Below are 17,847 nucleotides of genomic sequence, written 5' to 3'. Positions count from 1 at the left end.
AGAGTTGCAGTAGTCGTCTTTGCTACTTTGTTGCAGTGTTGCAGGCTTCCAGCGCGGTCAGCAGTCGATTCCTTGGCAGAAGGTGAAGAGAGAGATGCAGAGGAACTCGGATGAGCTCTTGCATTCGTTATCTAAAGTTTCCCCAGAGACAGAGACCCTAAATAGCCAGAAAAGAGGGTTTGGCTACCTAGGAGAGAGGATAGGTTAGCAACACCTGAAGGAGCCTATCACAAGGAGTCTCTGACGTCACCTGGTGGCACTGGCCACTCAGAGCAGTCCAGTGTGCCAGCAGCACCTCTGTTTCCAAGATGGCAGAGGTCTGGAGCACACTGGAGGAGTTCTGGACACCTCCCAGGGGAGGTGCAGGTCAGGGGAGTGGTCACTCCCCTTTACTTTGTCCAGTTTCGCGCCAGAGCAGGGCTAAGGGGTCCCCTGAACCGGTGTAGACTGGCTTATGAAGAATTGGGCACATCTGTGCCCAAGAAAGCATTTCCAGAGGCTGGGGGAGGCTACTCCTCCCCTGCCTTCACACCATTTTCCAAAGGGAGAGGGTGTAACACCCTCTCTCAGAGGAAGTTCTTTGTTCTGCCATCCTGGGCCAGGCCTGGTTGGACCCCAGGAGGGCAGATGCCTGTCTGAGGGGTTGGCAGCAGCTGCAGTGAATCCCCAGGAAGGGCAGTTTGGCAGTACCAGGGTCTGTGCTACAGAGCACTGGGATCATGGGATTGTGCCAACTATGCCAGGATGGCATAGAGGGGGCAATTCCATGATCATAGACATGTTACATGGCCATATTCGGAGTTACCATTGTGAAGCTACATATAGGTAGTGACCTATATGTAGTGCACGTGTGTAATGGTGTCCCCGCACTCACAAAGTCCGGGGAATTGTCCCTGAACAATGTGGGGGCACCTTGGCTAGTGCCAGGGTGCCCTCACACTAAGTAACTTTGCACCTAACCTTTACCAGGTAAAGGTTAGACATATAGGTGACTTATAAGTTACTTAAGTGCAGTGTAAAATGGCTGTGAAATAACGTGGACGTTATTTCACTCAGGCTGCAGTGGCAGGCCTGTGTAAGAATTGTCAGAGCTCCCTATGGGTGGCAAAAGAAATGCTGAAGCCCATAGGGATCTCCTGGAACCCAAATACCCTGGGTACCTCAGTACCATATACTAGGGAATTATAAGGGTGTTCCAGTAAGCCAATGTAAATTGGTAAAATTGGTCACTAGCCTGTTAGTGACAATTTGAAAGAAATGAGAGAGCATAACCACTGAGGTTCTGGTTAGCAGAGCCTCAGTGAGACAGTTAGGCACCACACAGGGAACACATACATATAGGCCACAAACTTATGAGCACTGGGGTCCTGACTAGCAGGGTCCCAGTGACACATAACAAACATACTGAAAACATAGGGTTTTCACTATGAGCACTGGGCCCTGGCTAGCAGGATCCCAGTGAGACAGCGAAAACACCCTGACATACACTCACAAACAGGCCAAAAGTGGGGGTAACAAGGCTAGAAAGAGGCTACTTTCTCACAGATATTATAAGTTCTCTTATTGCCACCCTAAATGGTTCAAGTTCATAAGTTTTCCATAAACCGATCCAGTAGAAAAGCGGTCTCAGACCCGCTGTGGCTTTGATGCTGTTTAGTCCTAAGTCGAGTCTGAGAGGGATCATTGGTGTACCCTTCCCTAACCTGGATACGTGTCTAAGGAAGTGATTTTCTTTGGCTTGTAAAATATCATATTTTCCGTGGGAACCCCAAAGTTCCGCTCCGTACAGGGCCGCAGCACAGATTTGAACTTTATATATCTCAGAGATTGGATTCAAGGGGGGGCATGCTGCAGTTCTAGCCTTGCGTACTAATGCCCCACCTCTTTGGCTTATAATGAGTGCCCCTTTACCGATAGCAGCTTCCCAACTGCCAGAGTCCGTTAGCCTAATGCCTAAATAATCGAACTCTGCAACTCTTTCCAGCGGAATTGAATTCACGCAATCTTTTTCTTGAGGCACTATATATCATAAGTTTTGTTTTGTTAGCATTAACATCCAACCCGTAGTCTCTACAGAAGACACAGAATTGATTGACCAAATTTTGAATTCCCATCGGTGATTTGGCTAGCAGGATAGTGTCGTCCGCATATAGCAGACATGGGGGGGTCATTCTGACCCCGGCGGGCGGCGGGAGGCGCCCGCCTGGAGGGAACCGCCAGAATACCGCTGCGCGGTCAAAAGACCGCCGCGGGTATTCTGGGTTTCCCACTGGGCTGGCGGGCGACTGCCAAAAGGCCGCCCGCCAGCCCAGTGGGAAACACCCCTCCATGAGGATGCCGGCTCCGAATGGAGCCGGCGGAGTGGAGGATGTGCGACGGGTGCAGTAGCACCCGTCGCAAATTTCAGTGTCTGCTGAGCAGACACTGAAATTCAAAGTGGGGCCCTCTTACGGGGGCCCCTGCAGTGCCCATGCCATTGGCATGGGCACTGCAGGGGCCCCCAGGGGCCCCACGACACCCCTCACCGCCATCCTGTTCCTGGCGGGCGGAACCGCCAGGAACAGGATGGCGGTGAGGGGGTCGGAATCCCCATGGCGGCGCAGCAAGGTGCGCCGCCATGGCGGATTCCCATGGGCAGCGGAAAGTCGGCGGTACACCGCCGACTTTCCGCTTCTGGCCGCGGCTGTACCGCCGCAGTCAGAATGCCCGGCGGAGCACCGCCAGCCTGTTGGCGGTGCTAACGCCGGCCCCGGCGGTCCTTGACCGCCGGGGTCAGAATGACCCCCATGGTATTTCCTTCCCAGCCAGCTTGGGCGAATCGTTTATGCAATTCTCTAAATATTGAATATAATTATTTATTTATAGGAGGAAGAGGGTTGGGGCTAGAACACAACCTTGTCCGACTCCTCTTTTGATATCTACAGGGTCTGTCAGTTCGCCATCCTTACCACACCTAATTTGTGCGTAGGTATTCTCATGCAATTGAACAATGAGTTTCAAGAGGCCTATTGGAACACCCATATTGGATAGTGTCAACCATAACAAGTTCCTGGGGACCAACTCAAATGCAGCTCTGAGGTCAATGAAAACCACATACAGATTCCCCCCCTAGGTCCACATTCTTCCATTTGATTGCCAGGAACCTCAGGGCTTGATCTATGGTGCTAACTGCGAGTCTGAACCCTGCCTGTAGATCGGATATAGCTTCGGACTCTGAAATCCATTCGTCAAGATGGAAAAAGACTTGCTTCGCAAACATTTTTTGGGAGTTGTCAAGTAGACATATCGGACGGTAATTGGCAGGATCAGTGGGACTGCCTTTTTTGATGATGGGAACTATCTCGGCCCCTTTCCAAGAGGGTGGGATGGGTGCTCCTGCCGCAACTGCATTACAGATTAAATTTAAGTAGGGGGCCCATATATCAGGTCTTGTCTTATATAAGTCGCCCGGGATTCTCTTTTGTATGTTTGTCATTACTATGTACTGCAGTATTTGTGATGGTAGTGTGATATACCGGAGCCCAATATATATCACTACTATTAAACTACTGAACCAATTAATGTGAAATACCCTTTTCATCCCATTATCTATAATCATGCCCAATTTCATCTAAATGCTTTCAGCCATTTTGTTGCTACTACTAATACAAAATTCTATGGAAAATGCATTGGTGAAAAAACATGGTTGGATCCCCCTTTCTCTTTGCATCCCCTTAACTAATCACTCAAAACCTTTGCATCATCAGCCAATGTAAAAAAAAACAATAGGTCTGCAAAATTTCAAAGACATTCATCAAACGGTGGCAAAGCTATTATGGCAAAGTTATTAGCAAACAAAAATCAGAGCAATTCCTATCTCTGGAAATCCTAACTATAACTATAGTTATATATATATATATATATATATATACATATATATATATATATATATATATATGTATTAGGTATTGTTTTTATTTTTGTTCCTTTATAACTTTGCACTTGTTTGACGAATGTTCCTTAAACTTTGAAAACCTGCTGCCCTGGCTTTATTTTGGGAGGACTGAAAGTTAAACAGCTTTGGTCATGGGGTGGGAAGAAAAATGAGGGGTGCTAAAACAGTCCTCAAATCCAATGCATTTTCCATAGACTTTTGTATTTAGCATAATGCAGAAACTGTCAACTGGATTTTCAAGAAATTTGGCAGCATTACTTATTAGGGGCTTCAGATGATTCTGTGGGGGTACTGCAGGTAAGTAGAGTAAGTAAGTCATAAGGTTTTTCAACTTAATGAAATCTTGTAGCACAATACTACTAAAAGTAGCAAGGAAGCCCCAAAAATAAACTATACTTCATATGTAAAGTTTCAGATTTATTACATGAACAACTGAAAGACTTATTTATGTTCATATGCTAATGGAAACCTATAAACAAATTGTTGGAAAATGGGTTATTGGTAGGGCAGGTAGGTACCTACACCTAGCAACAAGCCACTAACCTCCACCTAGGTACAGTTAGGTCTCAGTAAATTAATCCCAGCTCAACCCTTGGTAGCTTGGCAACGAGCGTCAAGGCTTAACTTAGGAGACAAAGTGTAAAGCATTCAAATATCACAAAACAGTAATCAAATAAAACACAGGAAACAGTTTAAAAATCCAAAACCAATTTATAAAAATAGTTTATATTTATATCTTTAAAATGACACAAAAACGATTAAAATCGGTTCAGGGGAACCGGAGATATGAATTTTTAAAGAATTATAACTTTTCTAGCGCTTAGAAACAAAAAGCGCCAATCGGGTCCTCTGGTTGCACCTCGACCGGGGCAAAGTCAAACTTTCAGGCCGACCGTGATGGAGCCCTGCTCGGCTACAGGTCGCGGGAGGCCTCGGTTAAAAAGTTACCTTCTGACTTAGTCTTTATTTTGAAGTTTTTCTTCACCGGGACGAACCTGCCCGTTGAATCCGACCTCCTGGAGCCCTTGTCCGGATACGCGATGTGGGTTTCCTCGGTGGAGACTTTTACCTTCGGACTTAGTCGTTTTTTCGAGATGAAAATCCTTCGACCGGGGTAAACCTGGATCTTGATCCGACGTCCATGGAGCCCTTCTCGGATACGATGGCTGGGAGGTCCCGGTCAACTTTATACCTTCAGACTTAGGGGGTGATTCTGACCCTGGCGGTCGGTGTTAAAGTGGCGGCCAACCCGCCAACAGGCTGGCGGTCCAAAAAATGGAATTCTGACCCTGGCGGGAACCGCCAACACAGCCCGCCAACTTAACACTCCGACCGCCGCGGCGGTACAGACAAACAGCGCGGCGGTCACCGCCAACAGGCAGGCGGCAGACAATGTACCGCCCACCCTATCATAACTCACCAATCCGCCACCTTTTCCGGGGCGGGAGCACCGCCGATAAAAACACGGCGGAAACAGACTACGAACGGGAAAACGCTCACCAAAACACACTCCACGAGTACGGAGGACAGCATGGAACCCGAATTAAACATCCTACCTGCTCTCGTCTACCTTCTCATCTACCACGAGTACGAAGTCCGGCGCAGACGACAACGGTGAGTACTGCACCTACGACACACGGGAGGGGGAGGACGAAAGGTTACGGGCACACACATATGCGACCCCCCCCCCCCCAATCATGTACTCACCAATGCAGAGCACCAAGTCACAGTGACACCACCCAAACACCCCTGAAAAATGCTAGGACATAATCATATTTGGAATAAATATTTATGTACCAAAAAGCTCCAGAAAATTAGCGTACAACCATGAAAGATATCCACAACAAAACAAATGACATACACATCAGTGTATAACTGAAGTACCAAGTCCTGCACATCCTACGAATTCAGCATGTCCGTGGGCCAAAGTCTTGAGAAACAAGGGCAAAGCCCACACAGGAGACCTGAGTCCTTTGGAGAGAACACTGCAGTGGCATCAGATGTAAAAACTACAGGCACCTCAGGGGGAAGGGAAGGGGGGGGCACCACAGCCACATGAGTCCACGACGCCAGATCCACGAGGAGCCACCATGCCCACTGTTCAATCCTGGGGAGTGCAAAGCCACAGTCTCTCAATGTCTCTACAGTGGGTGGGCTGCCCACTGGACCAACCTGGGGAGTGCAAAGCCACAGTCTCTCAATGTCTCTACAGTGGGTGGGCTGCCCACTGGACCAACCTGGGGAGTGCAAAGCCACAGTCTCTCAATGTCTCTACAGTGGGTGGGCTGCCCACTGTGCCATCCTGGGGAGTGCAAAGCCACAGTCTCTCAATGTCTCTATAGTGGGTGGGCTGCCCACTGGACCAACCTGGGGAGTGCAAAGCCACAGTCTCTCAAGTCTCTGCAGTGGGTGGATTGCCCACTGGACCATCCTGGGGAGTGCAAAGCCACAGTCCATCAGGTGGATGACAGTCTCCACTGGTCAAGGAGGAGGCATGGTGGGCACAATGAACCATCAACGGTGCTTGAGACGGCGGTGCCCTGTTCAGCGGTGCTTGAGACGGCGGGGCCCAGCGGAGCGGTGCTTGAGAGGAAGGGCCCAGCGGAGCGGTGCTTGAGACGGCGGGGCCCAGCGGAGCGGTGCTTGAGAGGAAGGGCCCAGCGGAGCGGTGCTTGAGACGGCGGGGCCCAGCGGAGCGGTGCTTGACAGGAAGGGCCCAGCGGAGCGGTGCTTGAGAGGAAGGGCCCAGCGGAGCGGTGCTTGAGACGGCGGGGCCCAGCGGAGCGGTGCTTGACAGGAAGGGCCCAGCGGAGCGGTGCTTGAGACGGCGGGGCCCAGCGGAGCGGTGCTTGACAGGAAGGGCCCAGCGGAGCGGTGCTTGAGACGGCGGGGCCCAGCGGAGCGGTGCTTGAGAGGAAGGGCCCAGCGGAGCGGTGCTTGAGACGGCGGGGCCCAGCGGAGCGGTGCTTGACAGGAAGGGCCCAGCGGAGCGGTGCTTGAGAGGAAGGGCCCAGCGGAGCGGTGCTTGAGACGGCGGGGCCCTTCTACACCGCGGGCCCTGTTCAGCGGTGCCTATCTCCACGGCGGGGCCCTGTTCAGCGGTGCTCTTCTGCACCGTGGGCCCTGTTCAGCGGTGCCTATCTCCACGGCGGGGCCCTGTTCAGCGGTGCCTATCTCCACGGCGGGGCCCTGTTCAGCGGTGCTCTTCTGCACCGCGGGCCCTGTTCAGCGGTGCCTATCTCCACGGCGGGGCCCTGTTCAGCGGTACTCTTCTGCACCGCGGGCCCTGTTCAGCGGTGCCTATCTCCACGGCGGGGCCCTGTTCAGCGGTGCTCTTCTGCACCGCGGGCCCTGTTCAGCGGTGCCTATCTCCACGGCGGGGCCCTGTTCAGCGGTGCTCTTCTGCACCGCGGGCCCTGTTCAGCGGTGCCTATCTCCACGGCGGGGCCCTGTTCAGCGGTGCCTATCTCCACGGCGGGGCCCTGTTCAGCGGTGCCTATCTCCACGGCAGGGCCCTGTTCAGCGGTGCTCTTCTGCACCGCGGGCCCTGTTCAGCGGTGCCTATCTCCACGGCGGGGCCCTGTTCAGCGGTGCTCTTCTGCACCGCGGGCCCTGTTCAGCGGTGCCTATCTCCACGGCGGGGCCCTGTTCAGCGGTGCTCTTCTGCACCGCGGGCCCTGTTCAGCGGTGCCCATCCAGCAGGTCAAGGGAGCCAGACCTGGCCTGGACTCCCTGTTCAGTCGCCCTCGGACCGTGACGTTTCTGGACCCTTCGGGGACGGACTCCTGGCCTCCTTAGTGTCCTCCTTCCCAGCTGGGATGTGGCATGTGGGGTCCACCTTCTCCGCGCTCCTGCTGCCCTTCCGCTCCTTTGATGGGGCTCTCGGGCCCTTGCCTCCCCCAGATGGTGTGGGTGGTGAAGTGGCCGCACATTGCTCCTTGGGGGCAGCCCTGTCGGTCCTCGCACGGCGGTCCTTGGTTTTGCGGGTCCTCTTGCCGGGGGGGGGGCTGGACGTGTCCTTGCTGATCGATGTGTCACTGCTGCCAAAGGGTGGGCTCCAGAACCCAGGCACAACAGTGACACCCGAAGCTGGGCTGGTGGTGGCTGCGGTGCTCTTGGGACTCTTTGAAGATGGATGGGGGAGGTCATCGGGGGGAAAGAGGTTAAGGTTAGCCAGGAAAAGTTTTTTAGGGCCAAGGTAAAGGGTAGGAGAAGTGGAGATGGAAGTGGAGGTAGAGGAGGTGGTTGTAGGAGAGTCAGGTGTGCTGTCATTGGGTGAAGGTGCTGGTGCTGTAGGCTGTCGTGAGGTGGATGGCTGTTGGGTGGGTGGCTGCCTGCGTTTGTGTGTCTTGGAAGAGGGGGTGACAGACACAGTGGGAGAGGACACAGGGGACGTGTACATGGCAGTGGGGGTGGTGACTGCACGAGTGTGGACTGTACTGGAGGGTGAGGTGGTGATGGAAGCACTGGCTGATGTTGGGGTGCATGCAGGTGTGAGTGTAGACGTCACAGGGAGGGAGGAGGGAGACGAGGAGGAGGGGGACACAGGGGTGGCAGTGGCTGTTGGCATGTCTGCATCTGGGTGTTGCTCGGGTGAGTGTTTGCGGGATCTGTGGTGCTTGTGTTTGGATGAGCTGCTCTTGGGTGTTGAGGTGTGTGCAGGCTGGTCTGATGGTGTGGATGGGATAGGCTGAGGAACAGGAGACAGAGACAGGCTGGAGGCAGTCAGAAGAGGGAGGCTGGAAACAGGGACAATGGCTGCCGTCAGTGCTGAGGCCAGAGCAGTGAACGCTCGTTGATGGGCAGCCTGACCCGAATGAATGCCCTCCAGGTACGCATTGCTCTGTTGCACCTCCCTTTGCACACCCTGGATGGCATTCAGAAGGGTCGTCTGCCCAACAATGAGCGTCCTTACCAGGTCAATGAGCTCCGCACTGAGGGCAGCAGGGGCAACAGGGGCAGGGGCTGAGGTGCCTGGAGCGAAGGAGACGCGCGCCTTCCTGGGCGAACCGGCACGGAGCGAAGACTGAGGGGCTGCTGGGAGGGCGGGGCTGGTGCGCTGGGTGGTGGCTGTACCTGTAGAGGCGGGGGGCACGGATGTTGCCGCCACCCCTAGGGAGCTCCCATCCGAGGACGTGTCGCTTTCGCTGCTCTCACCAGCGGTCCCCGTCGTGGTGCTCCCCTCGCCCTCCGGATCACTGGTGCCCTCAGTGTCTGTTCCTGGGCCCACCGGGGCCTTGTGTCCTGCAGCTCCCTCGTGCTCCGATGCCATATCTCCTCCGCCTGATGATGCTAATGCACACATGCACAAGAAGATGAAGAGAAAGGGTGGGGGGAGAAAAAAGAAGACCAGGTTGAGTGCATGCAATGTCAACACCGTTGGCGGAGAGGACAGACACAGGTGCCTAATGCACTAAGCCGCGCATTCGGGGTACACTACTCAGTACTACTGACTAAGACAACAGGCCAAGAGATGTCAAACGCGCACATGGGAGATGCTGGACCTTCAATGGCTGTACTTGTCACCCTACAGAGGTGGGGGCCGGGGGCACAGGGCCATGCCTAAGGGAGAGGACTACACTACAGAAAGCGCCCTGGCCTAATGTCACCCACAGCCCTCCTCCCCCACCCAGACGCCTCCACTGCGCAGAAAGATAGGAGAATGTGCTGATACTCACCCCCTTGTGTCTGCTGTGATGTCTTAAAGCGCCCATCCAATTCAGGGTAGGCCACCGCCAGGATCCCGGACATCAGGGGGGTCATGGTGCGACTGGCACCCCTCCTAGGTTGGGAGGCCATCCCCAGCAGTGTTTCTGCGGTCTTCCTTGTTCCGCGGCGGATGTCCTCCCACCTCTTGCGGCAGTGGGTGCCCCGTCTGTTGTGGACCCCCAAGGTCCGGACTTCCTTGGCGATGGCACGCCAAATATCGATCTTCTGATGGGCGCTGACCTATTAGACATGTACAGGGTGGAAAGGAGGAAATCATCAATGGCCTGCATGTTAGATGTAATTGGCCCCCCCCCACCCACTTTGCCATATGGCACATGCTCTCATCTGTCGGGCGTTGCACTCCTCATTCGCCCCCCACCCCACCGACTTACATCCACCCCAATCCACACAGGCATAGCCCATTCCATTAGCACCCGGGGTACTCACTTGTTGGTCTGGAGGACCGTAGAGTAGCGCATACTGGGGGAGGACCCCATCCACGAGCTTGTCCAATTCTTCAGACGTGAAGGCAGGGGCCCTTTCCCCAGTCACAGCAGCCATTGTATCTTCCAGACCGAGGTCACAGCAGCACTTGCAGTATAGGTCCTCTCCTGTGGATGATCAGGTCTCGAGTGATTAAGCAGATAGAAAATGGCGGTCACGTCCGCGGCGGTGCGTACCGCGGCGGTGCGTACCGCGACCGCCGGCGCACTTCGTTATTGGCTCCTGAAACCCATAGGCTTCAATGTTAACCAATGCGGCTTTGCGCCGCGGTCTTCGACCGCCTACCGCCACGGTGTGCCCCGCCAGCGCAGTGACCTCACATCCCATTGTCCCACTTCACAGGTCAGGCAGCCGCCATTTCAAGGGCCCACATGGCTTAATTTTGACTGCGACACACAGGCCTAGGCCTTGCATTGCCACACATACACGCCTTTCAACCCATTGCCATTCTTTAACTGTGCAAGCTGTCTGTACGTACCTGTGGTTTGGCTGACTCTGTGCTCCATGTTGTCCTTCCTAGGCACCGTCCGCTGGGACTTGGGATGAGAAGGAGGAATCCTCGCGTGTACCGACCGCTGGTGGACCTGTCGACAATGGAAGAACGCCATATAATCCTTCGATACCGACTTGACCGTGCCACTATCCATGAACTGTGTGCCCAGCTGGAGCCAGCCCTGATGTCCCCCATCCGCCAACCCACAGGGATTCCCCCTCTGGTGCAGGTTTTGTCAGTCCTCCATTTTTTGGCCAGTGGGTCATTCCAGACCACAGTGGCCATGTCATCTGGAATGTCTCAGCCTATGTTTTCAAAGATTTTGAGCAGAGTGTTGTCTGCCCTGATGAAACTCATGCGGAGCTACATCATTTTCCCCGAGGAGGGTGACTTGCCCACAGTGAAGGGTGATTTCTATGCCCTTGGACATATCCCCAACATCATTGGTGCCATTGATGGGACCCATGTGGCTTTGGTACCCCCAAAAGACGATGAGCAGGTGTACCGAAACAGAAAGAATTATCATTCGATGAATGTCCAGGTGGTCTGTTTGGCTGACCAGTACATCTCCCATGTAAATGCCAAGTTCCCAGGGTCAGTGCATGACGCGTATGTGATGCGAAATAGCAGCATCCCCTATGTGATGGAGCAGCTACAGAGACAACGTGTGTGGCTAATAGGTGACTCTGGTTACCCCAACCTGCCGTGGCTACTGACCCCAGTAAGGAATCCCCGGACAAGGGCAGAGGAACGCTACAATGAGGCCCATGGGCGTACAAGGAGGGTGATTGAGCGAACCTTTGGCCTCCTGAAGGCCAGGTTTAGGTGCCTGCATGTGACTGGTGGATCCCTAATGTACTCACCAAAGAAGGTGTGCCATATCATCGTGGCGTGCTGTATGCTTCACAACCTGGCTTTGCGACGCCAGGTGCCTTTCCTGCAGGAGGATGGTCCAGATGGTGGTGTTGTAGAAGCCGTGGAGCCTGTGGAGAGTGAAGAGGAGGAAGACTCTGAGGACGACACAGACAATAGGGACAGAGTGATACAACAGTATTTCCAGTAACACCCAGGTAAGAATCACCCACGCCATTTCACAATTGCTTCTAGCCTCCTGCATCTGTACTTTCTGTAGTTCCCCACAGATGATTTTTATTAATGTATGCCTTTCCCTTCCCTTCTCAGTGCTGTCTGACTCAGTACCTGACTTCTGCTTGGTTCGCCCATGAAATACAGCGTATTGACATTGGTATGTTGTCATGACTAATTGACAGAACAGAAATTGAACAGTAATATGTTATCCCTTTGTTAATAATACAGCATGACTCAAAACAGGTTTGTGTGCAAAATGTGATTTATTTACAGTGCTAGATACCGGTACATGTGATTCTAAGGGTGATGGGTGGGGGTGGAGGAATATCCATGGCAGAGTCCAGTTCTCAGTCTCACAGGTGCATTGTTCTTTTGCCTGTGGAAGGATGGAGCATAGGCAGTTCATGGTTGGACAGGGTGGCAATGTGGGACAGTGGGAAGACTTGAGGGGGTATGTCCTGCTGGCGGGGGTCTTGACATCCTACTCTGTCTTTTTCTTTGGTCTCAGGCTCCTCTTACGGGGTGGTTGTTCTTCAGCAGGAGGTGGGGTTCTGGGGGGCTGTCGAGGTGTTGGGACCTCCTGTCCACTAGCGCCGGCGGAGGTGGTAGGCTGTTCCTGGTCCGGCCTAGTGACAGGGGCCCTGTGTGGTGCACCATGGTCCCGCAACGCGTCCTCTATCCTGTGGAGGGCCAGGACGATGGTCCCCATTGCGGTCCCGATGATTCTCAGCTCCTCCCTGAAGCCCATGTAGCGTTCCTCCTGCTGTGCCTGGATCTCAGTGAACCTGGCCAGTACCGTCGCCATCGTTTCTTGGGAGTGGTGGTAGGCCCCCATGAGGGTGGTGAGGGCCTCTTGGAGAGTGGGTTCCCTGGGCCTCTCCTCCCCCCCCTGTCGCACAGCAGCCCTCCGAGCTGCCCGGTTTCCCCCGGCCTCTGTCCCCTGGCCGGTGTGCCCGCTCCCACTGCCCCCAGGTCCCTGTTGTTGTTGGGGTGTCGGGTTAGCCTGGGTGCCCTGTAGTGGCAGACACACCGCTGATTGAGCTGTCCTAGAGACAGAGGCATGGGCCCGCTGGGTGGGAGCTGTGCTGGTGTCGGCAGAGGGGGTCGGGTCTGGTGTGGCCTGTGTCTGGGTGAGGGGAACCGACTGCCCAGAGGTCCCCGATGGTCCGGGCTGGTCATCAGGTTCACTGTCGACAGAGCTGCTATCCTCAGTGTGGGCCTGTTCCGGTGGTGGGATGGACACTTCTGGACCCTCCTGGCTGGTGTGTTGTCGTTCGGGTCCTGCATGGGGTAAGAGAGTTTGGTTATTGTTTCTGTGTGTGCAATAGCATGCGTGTTGTGGGTGCCCTTGTCCCCCAGTGCAGGCATTCCCTGGAGGGAGGTGTTGTGAGGGTATTTAGTGGGGGGGAGGGGTTAGTGCAGTGGTCATGCTTAGGTGATGGGTGCCCATGGTTTGTGTTGGCATGCAGGAGTTGGTGTTGGGATGGGTGGGTTGTGCTGGTGAGACATTGTCAGGAAGGATGTGTGCTGGGGGGTTGGGGGTGAGGGTGGGGGTGTGGGTTGGCATGCTGGTGGGGTGTGGGGGATATAGTAGTTGAGATGGGACTTACCAGAGTCCATTCCTCCGGCTACTCCTGCGAGGCCCTGAGGATGCAGGATGGTCAAGACCTCTTGCTCCCACGATGTAAATTCGGGAGGGGTGGGTGGGGGTCCGCCGCCAGTCTTCTGGACCGCGATGTTGTGCCTGGAGACCATCGACCGGACCTTCCCCCGTAGGTCGTTCCATCTTTTGCGGATGTCCTCCCTATTCCTGGGATGCTGTCCCACCGCGTTGACCCTGTCCACGATCCGCTGCCATAGCTCCGCCTTCCTGGCTATACTGGTGTGCTGCACCTGCGAGCCGAAGAGCTGGGGTTCCACTCTTAGGATTTCCTCCACCATGACCCGGAGTTCTTGGTCCGAAAATCGTGGATGCCTTTGGGGTGCCATGGGGTGGTGTGGGTGAGGTGTGGGGTGGTGTATGTGATGAGGAGTGTGTTGGTGAGTGGTGCTTTGTGCTACTATGTGGTGTGTGTGATGGTGTAGTGTGCCTCAGTGTGTCTTGCTTTGGATTGTCTGCTGTGTCTCTCTCTCCTTCTCTCAGTAATTGGGGTCGCAGGGGTTTGTGGGTGATGTGGGTGTGTGTTTTATAGTTGGTTGATTGTGTGGGAGTGGTGTGTGTATGTGTATCAGGTGTGTGTTTTTCAAATTGGCCAATGTGGCTGTGTTTGGGTGATGTGTGTGTATTCTGACCGCGGCGGTGTGTAGCGCCAATGGAATACCGCGTTTGAATGACCGCCGTGTGGATTCGTGGGTCGTAATGGCATGGGCGTATTTCTGTTGGCGTGACGGTGGAGGTTTGGTCATCTCCAGTTTATCGCTGCCCGCCGATGTGGCGGGCTGCAGTGGAGGACGGATTTTTGGAGGTTTGGCAGTTGTGGGTCAGAATGACCGTGGCGGTTGACCGCGGCCGCGGCGGTGTTATGGCGGTCTTCTGACCGGCGGTAAGGGCATTTTACCGCCGAGGTCAGAATCACCCCCTTAGTCTCTTTTTTGGATGTTTTTCTTTACCGGGACGAACCACGAAGTCAGGCCGGGTCGCGGTTGAGGCAAGCCGGCTAGAATTTCCGCGGCGGGTCGGTCCCTCTCTGGAGCTTTTTTCCAAAAATTCTCAAATCTTTTCCAAACTTCTGGGGCTTCACCCAGATGTTCTTTTAAGGTTCTTTTGGGGTCCACAGCTCACCCCAAGGGTCCAGAAGTTCTGTGATGGTCCTTGGGGGGTGCGGACTTCAACTCCCAGAATGCACCTGGCGCAAACTCCTTTTTGGCCACTGGACAGTGGTCAGCTGGTCGCTTTCTTCAGGAGTTGGTGCAGGGGACTCTGGTTTAGCAATTTTTCACCTGTAGCAAACAGGGAGTCCCTCCTTGAACCAGTTGAAGCCAGGCAAAGTCCTTCTTGTGGTGAAGCCCAAGTGTGCAGCTGGTGCAGTCCTTCTGAGTGCAGGGTCCAGGTGCAGGCCAGGGATCCAGCAGGGCAGTCCTTCTTCTTCTTTAGTTCCTTTCTTGTTAAATTCTGGAGGGGATCTGAGGTTTGGGTGCAGGTCTGCCAGTTTTATCCTTGCTCCTGGGTGAAAAGCAGGGGGGCCCTGGTTCTCCAATCAGGGACAGGGTCGTCCCCCTGTGATGACCACTTCCTGGGAAGTGTGGCAAAAATCCATCCCAGAAGGCAACAGTCTCTAAAAATCCAACATGGATGAATCTGATTTTTGGAGGTTACATCTGGCTGAGCCCACCCACTGGTGTGGCTAAAAATCATAAACACACCCCTCTCCTGCCCTCTCCTAATCTAATCAAGGGGGCACCTAGCTGTCTGGGGTTGCAGGATGTGGGGGTGTTGCTGGGTGCTGCAAATGTCCTTCTCTGCCTTTGAAGACCAGTTTGGCAGCCCTCCCCCTTCCTGCCTCACCATCTGCTGAGGGGAGATTCTCTCCCCCAAGCACATTCCTTTGTGTGAAGCCTGGCCACTTCACACCTCATCAAGGCAGCCTGGCAGAAGCTGCTGCAGGCTGGCCAATCAGAGCACAGCAGCAAAAACAATGCAGAGCTGAAATTGGCAACTTTTTAGGTAAAGTCTAAACTTTTTACCTGAATTAGTTATATTAAATCCAACAACTGGAAGTTGTAGGATTTATTACAACAATTAATTTGATACCAAATTCTTGGTATGCAACATTTAAGGAGACTTTAAAATTTAAAATAAAGTCTGCCCATTCTAGCCTATGAAGGCCATTTACTTCAATGAGGGAAAAACGAATTTGGCTGTTTTTACCTCACCAGGGCTTATAAATCTATTTTTATAAAGTCCCTGCTTATAGTTACATGGCACCCAGCCCTAGGGGCACATAGGGCACACCTTAGGGGTGACTTATATGTAAAAATAAGGTAGTTTAAGACTTTGGAAGTACCTTTAATTCCAAAGTCGAATTTGCATATAACTTTAATTTAAAAGCAGCCGGCAAGGCAGGCTTGCTTTTAAAATGACACTGGGCACCTCAGCAATGCACCTAGGTGTGCACCACCTATGCTGTGGTCCCTAAACCTACATGCCCTACCATATACTAGGGACTTATAGGTAGGTTAACTTAGCCACTTATAATTAGCCTAATTTGCATATCCATTTTACACAGAGCACAGGCCCTGGGACTGGTTAGCAGTACCCAGGGCACCTTTAAAGTCAGGAAAACACCAGCAAAAAGTGGAAAATGGGGGCAAAATGTTATGGGGCCTCTGCAATCAGCCCTGTTTTCTCACACAACCCCCCCCCAGCCCACACGCCCAGGAGACTCAGCCCAACCCTGGGAGAGTCTTCCTGGCTTGTTAGGCGAGGAAGACAGTGAAGAAAACTGGCTGTCCCTTTGCAGGGCCTACTCTGCCTTATATCCTCCTGTCAGGGTCACTCCCTATGGGTAGTGAAGCCATCCCAACAGTAAAAGGACCCAACTCAAACTGAAACTTCCCTCTAGGGGGGTCTTCCTCCTTTCTCTCTGCCAACTTGGGTAGTGAGGTGCCCACCTCCCCTACTCCAAACTTTGCTAGGGCAACACCTAGCTTACCCAAAGAGGTCACCCAACACTTGAGCAACCCCACCATGACCAATAGGATCAGAGGGCCTACTTTACTATTGGCCCTGGGGTCTGCCTCCCAGGCCAAGTACAGTGCTGCCAGGAAGGCTAGCACCCAGCAGAGGCTACTGACAGCTGTCAGTACCCAGAACCACACCCTAAGCTCTCCACTGACAGGTGGCTGAGCTGCTTTAAGGGCAACTTTGGGGTCCTGGCACCCCTCTTGCTGACTAGAGTGGGGGGCTACCACCTCCTGTGGCAGACACCCTCCTTCCACTCTCCCTTCTGTCAGTGCAAGGGCAACACCTTGCATCTGGACAGCTGCCTGACTACTCAGGACTTCCTTGGGGTCAGGTGAGGCCTCACCAGTGCCAACTCTGGGCTCCCCCCCTACTGGGGCAGAAGGCCTTTGGCTCCCTGGAACTCTCTTTAAGAGTGGCCTACCCTTCCTTTTCTTCTTTCCTTTTCTTGGGGACCCCTGTCTCCTAACTGTAGGGACTGACTCCCCAGGACTTTGGGTTGGGGGGGCACCCTGGGCGACCACCCCATCTGTGACCAGACTCACCTCTGGGAGGTCATTGCCCAGGATACAATCTAGGGGAAGGTCAGCACTGACTACCACCCTAATCCAGTCAAGGATACCCTCCCTCTCTAGGGGCACTATGGCTACAGGTTTGGAGGTGACCTCCCCTGTGGCTATCCTGACTTTCTTTGTCTTTCCTGGGACATACATGTCTGGGGTCACTAACCGGTCACTCACTATAGTGTGACTGGCACAGGTGTCTGTCAGGCCAGTGGTAGGGATCCCATTCACTTGAATGTGGTGGAAGTGCCTACTCCCACCCTCAGGGATCACCAGCTTACCATCTGGTCCTGTCTCCCAGCACAATGCTAGGAGGACTTCATCATCTGAGGAATCCTCCTCTATGGCTACACTGGACAGCCCAGTGCTAACCACCTTCTTTGGACAGGCTGCATCTCCTCTGAAGTGACCTGTCTGCTGACAGTCAAAGCAAGCCCTACTGTCCAAGAGCTTTTTTAACCCTGGGTCTAACTGTCTCTGCTGGTCAGAGTGGGATTTACTCTCCTCCTTCTTAGGGTTCTGGGGTACAGAGGGAGTCTCTGTGGTGGGCTTACCACCTCCCTCCTTAGGTCTTTGGGGACCTGTCCCCCCCTTCTTGGAGTCTCCCCCCTGGGACTTGACAACCACCCTGGTTCTCAACCACTCATCAGCTGCCTCCCCTAGCTCTCTAGGGTTGGTCTGCTTAGAGTCCACTAGATGCTGGCGTAACCTTTCTTAGGTACAATTGGTCAAGATGTGCTCTCTCATGATCAGATTGTATAACCCCTCATAAGTATCTACTTTGTTACCAATAATCCAGCCCTCTAGTGCCTTTAGTGAAATGTCCACAAAGTCAACCCAAGACTGGGTACTGTCCTTCTGGGTGTCCCTGAAC

This window comes from Pleurodeles waltl, chromosome 11 (genome assembly GCF_031143425.1).
Source record: "Pleurodeles waltl isolate 20211129_DDA chromosome 11, aPleWal1.hap1.20221129, whole genome shotgun sequence".
In the NCBI taxonomy this organism is placed as follows: domain Eukaryota; kingdom Metazoa; phylum Chordata; class Amphibia; order Caudata; family Salamandridae; genus Pleurodeles; species Pleurodeles waltl.
Note: the sequence above shows the minus strand (reverse complement) of the source record.